General features: G+C 38.2%; 1 protein-coding gene across 1 annotated transcript in view; it reads left to right on the top strand.

The window, feature by feature from the left end:
* UNC13C (unc-13 homolog C) overlaps nucleotides 1-10,653 on the top strand; it is a 616,040-nt gene that overhangs the window by 317,282 nt on the left and 288,105 nt on the right. The gene's annotated exons all lie outside the window — the stretch shown is intronic.

The following is a 10,653-nucleotide window of genomic DNA, read 5'->3' as shown; positions in this document are numbered from 1 at the left end:
TCACTTGTATTTTTTTCTTATCTTTAACCTCAGTAAAGAGTAACAAGAAAATACTTGTGGCTACTTTTGTACCGAGTGACCTGCATGTGAGCCCATAATGATGAAGGGCTGTATAGCAAGTATTTTCAGCTTTGTGTGTCCTATAGCCTCTGTTGTCACAACTGCATCACTGCACTCCAAGTGCAAAGGCAGCCATGGATATTAAATAAACAAAATTGGCATGGCCATGTACTGTTTTTAAAACTTTATTTTAAAAACAAAAACTATGGGCCGGGTTTGGCTGTGGCCTAAAGATTGCCAACTGCTGGTCTAAGAGTGAAAGCAGGGTAGATAGGCATAAGGGGAAAAAATGTCTTCTTTTTTTGGTAATAATTTGAGCAATACTCTTTGATGATAATAAAATACAGTAGTTAACCCTTGAACACCAAGGGTTTGGACTGTTGTGGGTCTACTTACAGATTGTAGATTTTTTACAGTAGTGCAAATGTATTTTTCTCTTCCTTATCATTTTCTTAATGCTTTCTCTTCTCTATCTTATTCTAAGAATACATACCCACAAAATACATGTTTATGACTATTTATGTGACTGGTAAATAATATATATGTCACAATCAATATATTGTTAAGATTTGGGGGAGCCCAAAGTTATATGTGGATTTTTGACTGTGTAGGGGTCAGTGACTTTAACCCCTGTATTTTTCAAGGATCAACTCTATCTACTTCTGGTTATGCATTTGATTTGACATTGATATTTCCATGTATTTATTTTTTACTCCTTTGACTGGGAGATAGAAACAGAGCAGAGCATGGAGAGAGACAGAAGGAGGAGAAGCAGATTTCCTGCTGAGCAGGGAACCCAGTGTGGGGCTCGATCTCAGCACCTGGAGATCATGACCTGAGGCAAAGGCAGATGCTTAACCATCTGAGACACCTAGGTGCCCCTCATAATGATATTTTTATTTATTATATGTAACTTTAAGCTTTGAGCACGGACCAAGATGGCCTTAACATTTCCCTTAATTTGATAAAACTTTAGACAGATTTGTAACTTGTCCCTAGGCTCCTGTCCTCCCTCTCACACTAGGCCCTTACAAAATCCAGAAGGCTTAAACCCCGAGGTCCCTGACTTCCCTTTTTTTTTTTTTTTTTAAACACCATTTACTTTAGAAAACTTATAATGGTAAATTCTTTGAATTGTAATTTTTTGAAAGCCTCTTGCCAGTTTTAACCAAGGAGTAGCTTTCTCAAGGACCCGGCAGGTATCCCTCTCAAACGCAGTCATCAAGCAGTATAGAAACGTGTCTCCCAGTCTCTGTTGGAGGGTAGGAGCCTAATTTGGACGGGTGCCTTGATCCAAGTTGTAAATACTGTCTTGGATCATGAGTATAAGAGAACGTTTATCTTTTTGGGGGGCATAATGCCAACTAGCAAACACAGGTGACTGTGATTCCCCCAACTCCAGGTCGTAAAACCTTCCATCCATTCCCCTTCCAATTCAAAAATGTCCCCATCGGTTATTTCAGCGGAGCTGAGTTCGGACTGAGTTCTGATTTATTTTCCCTACTGCATACCCTTGAATAAAATTTTCCTGGCCTATTTCATTATGTTCGTGCAATTTTGCTTTGGCAGTACAAATTTTATATTCTCACCAGAATAAAAAATATTCCTGTTGTTTGACAGTCTAACTCCTAAAAAGTTTGGCTACCAGTATGAATATGATCTCTTCATTTACTCTTCATGGATGATCATTAGTTGTTGAAATAGTTTTTATAGAAAAATACACCTGTAACCATTTTATATCAATATGTTAATATTATAATTACTTGTGTAATCTAGTTTGAGAGATGGCAGAATGGTGTCACGGGCACTTGAGTTCTGTTCAAAGATTTACAAACTCATATCTTGAATCCACCGGCCATAAGTTTTATTACTGCCTTCTAAAAAATTCTGGGTGCATGATAGAAACTCAGTACATATTTTTAATTGAATGCATCAGAAGCAGAAACTGTTTATTCTCAACTTTCCATGGCATATTTCTTCATGACAGAAGTTCACAGTTGCCAGGGCTCCTGGGTGGCTCCGTCAGTTAAGTGTCCTACTCTTGGTTTTAGCTCAGGTCAGGGTCTCTGGGTCTTGAGATCCAGCGTAGCATAGGACTCCACGCTCCGTGGGGAGTCTGTTTGGGATTCTCTCTCTCCCTCTCCCCCAACTCATGTATATTCTCTCTCAGTCTCTCTCTTTCAGATAAATAAATCTTTAAAAAAAAAGTTCTCACTTCTCAAAAGCGTGCAAAATGAAACTTGAAAGATTGAGCTGGTATTGGTATCTATTTTACCTTATAAGTGTTTTAGAGCATATCATATTGATGGATAATTTATGATAATTTGGAGAAATATCAGAGTACTGACATTCTTCTGTTAGCCGTTGAAATGTAACTTTCAGGGATTTTTCCCCCCTCCCCATAGCACACACCCTCCCCAATGTCCATCCCCCAGCCACCGCATCCCTCCACCCCTCTCCCCTCCAGCAACCCTCAGTTTGTTTCCTGAGATTAAGAGTCTCTTATGGTTTGTCTCCCTCTCTGGTTTCAACTTGTTTCATTTCCCCCTCCCTTCCCCTATGATCCTCTGTCTTGTTTCCCAGATTCCTCATATCAATGAGATCATCTAGGGATATATATATTTTTTTAACCATGTTTTCCAAGTGATACTCCTTGGAGTATCACTCCAGCTAAATTATAAATTGATTCCTAACCAATTGTTGGCCAATGAATAACAACACAATTTTTAAAAAGGAATTTATAAGTAATCAACTATATCTTCAAATTTAAATTGGTTGCCTGTTAGATCAGTAGTATTTTCCTGTTGTCTTGAAACTTGGCTTTCGGGGATCCAGAAACCAATCAACTAACAACAGCAAAACCTCGAACGAAGTATGTCAAACTTACCTCAGAAGTATTTCCCTTAATTTTAAAAACACAAAGTTGGGGAACTCAGCTTCAAGGAAGAAACAGACGTCCTGTCTACATAGGAAGGGCATTTACAAAATTAGGAAAGGACAAAACGGCTTAATTTTTGTGGGCTTTCCTAAATATGATTTGATCAGAAAAAAAGTCAAAACTCAGTTTCTTTTGATATTTAAAGCCTACTTATGCTTAGCCAAATCCCCAGGTAACCTCATACTCTTCCTGTTTTTAGTAGAGATTGCCTTGTTCCTTTTTTTTTTTTTTTTTGCCTGGTTCCTTTTAAGCATACTCCCATTTCTTTGAAGATGGATTTGGAGCAGAAATAAAGGGGAAGTGTGTATTAAGCCAGAGAGTCTGGTTGTACATTATTACGTTTTCCTCTTGTGTATTTCTCCTCATAAGAAGGAGGCTGAATCTATTTTGCTGATAAATAATTTGAACATTAATACTGAACTTCCCAGTCCTCTAAGGTACCTCTTGCTTACTGTAAATCTCTCTTCTTTTACCACAAAACATTTTCTATAAGGGCACAATTTATTGGCCCAATTTGTTGCATAAAAATGACTCTTTGTTTTGGGACATTCATGAGGGAGGAGAAAAAGGATTACAATTTTCCTGTTTGGACAGCTGATTGATCAAGGACCAGGAGGATTTGTTCCCACATAGTAAATCCATCTTAAAAAAAAAAAAAAAAGCAATCTTCCAATATATGATAGCAAGAATGAAAGTCTGTTTCCTTTCCAAAGAAGCACACCATTATACATATTTTGCACCATGATGCTGGGCATGGAGTCTGTTTTCTTCATGAGAATTTTGGGAGTCCTTCATGCTTTTCATCTATCAATGCAAACATAAATGCTCTTGCAAACATTCTGACAGACTTGCGATTCACCCCTGAATACATGCAGGGATTCCATGTCAGCATCAGAAATGAAATTGTCCTCTAGAGGTGATTTCTGTCCAACAAACACATTTTAACTGAGTATTTAATGAGAAATTTATTGTAAAATGAAGCCTCGGGCATCTCACAGAATCTGAGATTTCCTTAGACTATGGACATGCAACTCTACTACCAAGTGAGAAAGACATTTTGTCAGTGTTTTTCACCTTGATGTCCTTAAAAAACAACCTTGACTTTGGAACTGGCCCTCTTAATTGAATTTACATTTGAACTGGAACTATTGGGATATAGTTTATTTTAAAGGCACTGGTCTATTTTAGCTGCTTGAGCCATCAGTCTGCTTTCTAAAAAGTGCTGCTTCATTGATGAGTGAATCACTCATTCCTGTAAGAAATATTTATTGAGGGCCTACCATGCGCCAAGAAGTTTTTTAGGCACTAAGAATAACACCAGCAAACAAGATGTCAAGATCCAGTCTCTGGTGGAGTCCCCATTCCAGAAAATACGATTCCTTTACTTGATAGACATTCTGAGCATTCAAGTATGAGGACTGACACAGGACATGGGGATACAGCAGTAAAAGATCTCTCTTGCTTCAGTGAGCGCCTAATCTAGAGCAAAGAGGAAGAAGAAATTTAATAGCAAGACCGTGTACTAGAGGTATACATGGGTCCTGTAAGAACCTAGGCATGAAGGGACCAAATCCAGGCACAGATGTGGAGAGGTGTCAGAGAAAGCTGATGGTAAACTGGGGGTCCTAGCCTTACTGACTCTTTAGCTACCCCCACCCCGCCAAACCCTACGCATTTCATTGCCTTCCTGTCTCCCACCACTGCCCTCACACTCCCAACCTCTGTAGTTGAGTTCCAGCAATCCACAGGATCTGTGAAAAGTTATGATGCTTTTCGCCAGAAGAGAAGTGGATCCTGAAGTGTTTGACCCCCTCTTTAGTGACAAGTGTAAGGGCCTCTTTAGCCAGAGCAATTCCATTTGGTTAAACAATGACTTTGTTTATGCAGTAAAACTTAAACTGTCCCAGCACCCCCCCCACATCCTCCCCCCACCCGCCCAGGGGACTTACTTAAAAACAAGTCCCAGGTAAAGCCCAAATGCAAGGGCAGGTCAGGTATGGTGGAGATAATGGCGCGAATGCAGGGATGAGTCGGGTCAGGTGGAGACATCCAATCAGTAAATAGCGCATACGGTCTCCCTAGTCACCAAGGAGTGTGGGCCCCACCTTTTGGGCGCCAGTTCTGACCAAGGTGATATGCTAGTTCGAATAGCTACTATAGGGTAAATTGTAATTCAATTGGCCACCCGTGTGTGACATAGCATGACTGTGCAGCTTTCTCTGTGTTTTACAGTCTCATTGGCCACCTGTGTGTGGCCACGCCCAACCACATGGCCTTTGCTCTATACAAGTCTGTAAGGCAGAGAGAGGTCGCCTCTTTGCAAGAGGCGGCCTGGCCCATCAGTTTGATTCTCAATGCTTGGAGAGAAATAAAGCTTTGCTTGACTTTTGTTTTGTATCAGTCTTGCTCCTTTGATCACAGACCCATTATTGGAGGACCTTTCACAAGCATGTATGCAATCGCTGAAATGCATGCAAATTTGACTTTTAGGGAGCAAATGTGATAAATAATGTTTTAGTATATTTCTGACATTAGAATACAGATAGTCTTTCCCTTCACCTTATATTGTTTCTCTGAAATCCCCAAAGGATCTAGAAATTACTGTTGTCTTTATAGTGCTCCCTTCCAATCATCCTGCTTGTATTTTTATTAAAAAAAAAAAAAAAAAAGAATGAACGAAAGAAAGAAAAACAAAAAAGCAACAACTTTTCTTTAAATCTTTTGAATTAAAGGCATTTGGACCCCTTGAAAACCACAAAAGGATGTGACTAGGGACAATTGTCCCTGAAAAGACACGAGTTAGATGATTATCCTTCCCTGTCCCCAGCCCCAGCCCCATCGTGATACCTACGAAACAATAACAAGTGACCTGAATCTGGATGTATAATTTGAAATACACGTGACTTCTCAACATTTTGCCAATCATATTTGAGAATTAATGCTTGATTATGTTGTAGCAATTGCGTTAGCTAAAAACATGCCGGTAATATCTTCCCACTGCCAGTTTAAGCATCATCATTTTGAATTTGTTACTCTAACTTTTGGCATGAAGCTGAAATTCTATTTGTTAAATTGGTTTGACACTAATGCCATTTTCTTCAAAAAGGCAAAGTCCGGGGATTTAAACATTATTGATCCATTGTTTTCAGTTGTACCCCCTGTTGGGAAATGTTAGCATTTTCCAAGATCACAATAGTACTTGAGGGCTTCTTTTGTTTGAAGGTGTTCTTTTGGAAGGGGTGGTTTGCTGTAAGGTACTCTTTAGTCCTTTTAAATTGCTAATTGTACTTTAAATCCCGTTTTCCCTCTGGGTCCTACAACAATGTAAGTAGCAGTGAAACTATTGAAATTACAGCCTTTAAAAGGAATTGATTTGCAAGGAGATGCAAGAAACTTCACCTTGGCAATAACCACACATAAAGAAGAGACACACATAAAGTCAGAAGAATGTGCTTTGCAAATTGAAGACTATGTAGAAGTCTATTAGCTGGTAGCTACCAAGGAGAGAAGGATGCCTGCCGATGGCTCCCTTGTCCCCTGCTTTCTGGCTATCCTTATTAACAAGGGGCTCCGATAGAATCAGATGTTGATGGTGGGAGGAAGTAATGTTTATGGCTGGACACAACCAATTATCTGTGTTCAGAGATGCATAGCATGCTAAAGCTTGGAAGGATTAGATCTTTTCACTTCAAAGATGGAGAAACTGAATCTAAGAGTGAAAGAGTTACTTTTCTAAGAGCTAGAATTAGAGCGAATCATGCCTATGCCATAGTACCTAGAGCTCTAAATTAGCCACCCAGAATCCCTCTTTCTGCCCCACACACCAAAAAAGCAATTTGCTGACGGTTTTTTCAAGGTTTTCAAGAAGTGTTGAGGCGCCTGGGTGGCTCAATGGGTTAAAGCCTCTGCCTTCAGCTCAGGTCATGATCCCAGGGGCCTGGGATCAAGCCCTGCATTGGGCTCTCTGCTCAGCAGGATGCCTGCTTCCTCCTTTCTCTCTGCCTGTCTCTCTGCCTGCTTGTGATCTCTTTCTGTCAAATAAATAAATAAAATCTTAAAAAAAAAAAAAAGTGTATTCACTAACCCTGATTAATACTTAGCCTTCTTCAAAATTTAAGTCTCTCTTTCTCTTTTTTTTTCTTTCCATCATCTGAGAAATGTATACTTTGATGTGTACTATTTTCTTGATTATATTGACTGCCTCATCATTTATCATTTACGTTAAAAGGGAATGTGAAATGGCAAGTTCAATGTAGACTACTACTTGGTACCAAGATATACCAGCTGTGATTTACTATTATCCTCATCACAGTTTCTAGAAAAGGACAGGCTCACCTAGATGGCTCAGTCGGTTAAGGGCCAGACTCTTGATTTCAGTTTAGGTCATGATCTCAGGGTTGTGAGATTGAGTCCCTCATCTGGCTCTGTGCCAGGTGTGGAGCTTGCTTATATTCATAAGAGTGACTTGGAAATTCTGAATTTTAATGTTTTATTTGAAAAGTTACTATCAAATGCTTAAACTTTTTTTTTTTTCAAATGCTTTAACTTTTAATATTAGTATTTCAACTCCCAGTTAACTCCAGAGTCACTAGTTTTAGGAAGACCATTTTAATGTAAGTGCTAAAGAGTGACAACTTTATCTTTAATTTTTAGATATATTGTGACATGTTCAATTTAATTCCAACCAAATTAAGGAGGACCATATTTATGACTTTAATCTATTTACCTTCTTCCTTTTACCAGACAATGAAAATTTTATTGCTTATAATTTTAATTAGCTCACAAGAAAAACACCATTGTGAGGTTAATTTGATGTTTACACTGATGTAAAGTTCTAATGGAATGAAAAGTAGCATTAAATGAAATAGTGAGTTTTTCTCATTGTTCTCCTTTGACTTTCACATCGCTGTTCTCGTCCCTGTATTTTGCTTTAGGAAGTTATGAGTGAAAAATAATTCCATTAATATCTTAATTAAGTCTCAATATATTTTACTTAGTGAAATCAGAGTGGTATCTATTTTATAGTAATTTTATGGCAATTTTTTTGCATCTACACATTAACCAGAAACTGGTAAGGTCTGTGATAAACTTTGAAAGAAAAAACATTGTACGTGTGCTATGTTACTGACTTCTTCTGTAAAAATCTTGTTTAATAGTATTTTAAAGAATAATATGGATTATATACTTTTTTTACACTTTTATATGTTAAAATAATATGTAAGGATGTTTATCTTTCTTATATGGCAACTTACAGGTTCCTTTGAATCCGTATTTTTTTGACCACCTAGGTATGGTCAGCATTCACCTAAAGACCTTAAACTGGAAGCCAGGTCTCTAAAAATGTTCCACCATTACCCATGACTTTATTTAAATGAAGCTCTCATTTAGACTGGGAAAAGATACTTACCTGTTCTTTTTGGTGGATTCTCCATATATAAAAACTGGATTTTTCTCCCCACCCTCGGATAAATCTAAACAAGCTGTGAACTCGTTCTTACTGGAAGTAAAACATTAAAGATTATGTATAATCCCCAGGATATACCGTTCCCAGTGTTCTTCTGGGCCTTTTTTCTAACAAGCTTCAAATCCTATTGCCTAGCTCCTATTACACAAGCTGTACTGCAATCTTGGGATTTGTATATTCTTTAACGGATATAGAGTGAGTAGGTGTGAGAAACAAGAAATAGTTCTTTACAGCCTTGAGAAGCCATTAACATGGAATAGGGAGTGATTGCCAGGCTGCTGGCCAGCAGTCTCAGCCCCAGTCTTAGATACGGGGTTGACAGTGTATGGTTGCTAGAAATATCCTCCCATTTCCTCTCTAGTCAGGTTAATATTTTAGGAGTTTAGACATACCAGTCAGCCACTGAACATCTCTCAACCTAGCCAGCTGCCGTAAACTTAGGCAAAGTCTACTTAGGAAAGGTATCTTTTCCTAATCTAAAGATACCAGGCAATCTTTGATTGGTACCCTAATGTCTAGTGCTTTTATGACTTGGCATTCTTTTTTTGTTTTCCTCAGATATTTCCATGGGAAGTTTCAAGGTGTGAATCACATATAGCTAGCTACTTCCAATCATACCCCAGAAATTATCTCAGTTAAATTAAAATCAGAAAGCAAAGTATTTCTGTCTATCCTCTAAGATGAATATATGTGTAATGCTCTGAAAAATTTAAAATATATAGCAGTTATAAGCAGAATGCTATTAACCTTCAAAGTTATTGTCATCATTACTATTAACTGTTATGTACTTCAACAAATATTTATAAAGCAATTATCTGTTTTGATAAACTGTTGTACTCAAGGTAACAAACCACATGTCCTCTACACTCTAATTCTACATAAATACATTTGGCTCACATTGTTTTTGTTTTCATTAATAAACATCGGTCATCTCCCCTGTACAAGAAAACACTATGCTAGCGGCAGGCTGAATAAGATGAGATAACAAAGCATGTACTAGACACATGCTGAAAGGACCAGATACATGTGCAAGTAATATACAACATTGAAGAGATAAGGAGGAGGATAAATTAAGAGAAAGATACCTAGTGGCTAAGAGAGATGGTTTTAAACTTATATTGCCTGAGCTCCAATCCTGAATCATGTTACTTGTTCTGTGACCTTAGGAAGGAAAAAAAAAATTAGAGGGGCGCCTGGGCGGACAAGTTGGTTAAACATCTGACACTTGGTTTCAACTCATGCCGTGATCTTGGGTTCATGAGACTGAGCCCCACATGGGGCTCTGCACTCAAAGGGGAGCCTACTTGGGATTCTCCCTCTCTTTCTGCCACTTGTCCCTGTCCCCCATGCACACTCTCTCTCAATCAAAGAAACAAATCTTTAAAAAAGAAGAAAATTAGAAAAGGAAAATAAATATTTAATTACCCCAAAGACAGGGAGAGAGTCAGACTTCAAAAACACTGGCAAAACAGAACAAAAACATAGCCTACCCAAAGTTATGTATTTTGCATGGAATTCCTGTGCTATTCTTGGTGGGGCACCAAGCTGGGGTCCATATTTTCAGAGGTCATTATAAATTTTCAGATATAACGAGTAAAAGCAAGTTCAAAATTGTTTTGTTAGAAACTTTAGGTTTCAGAGAAATATTCACGGTGTTATATCTTGGAGGTCAGAAACCATGTGATTCTGTGAGTTTTAGATTACCTCAAGATTATTTTGTTCCAGAATGATGAAGTACTTCATCATTTTGGAAGCAGGACAGAAGTATCATTTTTACTTCTGTATCTTCCTAAATTCTTCTTATTCTGCTTCCAGTACCTTCTCATTTCAATCTATCTTTACAACACTCTGGAGTCATCTTTCCAAATTTGCCTGATAATGTCAGTTGCCTCTGCAAAAATCTCCACCAACTCCAAATAATCCACATGAGATGTGAAAAACCCTTAGCAGGAAACCAGCAGAATGTGGCCTTGACCTTGGTCACCCCCAGCACTTACCCACTTTTCATCCTATTTACTCTTACTGCAAACTCCTGTCATTCCACTAGCATTGCTCTTGTTAAGTCACAATAAAGTATATTTGTCAAGTCCAATAGTCTACTTTCTGTCCTTAAAAGACTTTCTCACTGTACCTAACAGCATCATTTATTCTTTACCTGAAAATCTCCCATTATCATGGTTTCCCTGGTCCC

This window comes from Mustela nivalis (genome assembly GCF_964662115.1).
Source record: "Mustela nivalis genome assembly, chromosome: 6".
Taxonomy (NCBI): domain Eukaryota; kingdom Metazoa; phylum Chordata; class Mammalia; order Carnivora; family Mustelidae; genus Mustela; species Mustela nivalis.
Note: the sequence above shows the minus strand (reverse complement) of the source record. Positions and strands in the feature narration are given on the sequence as shown.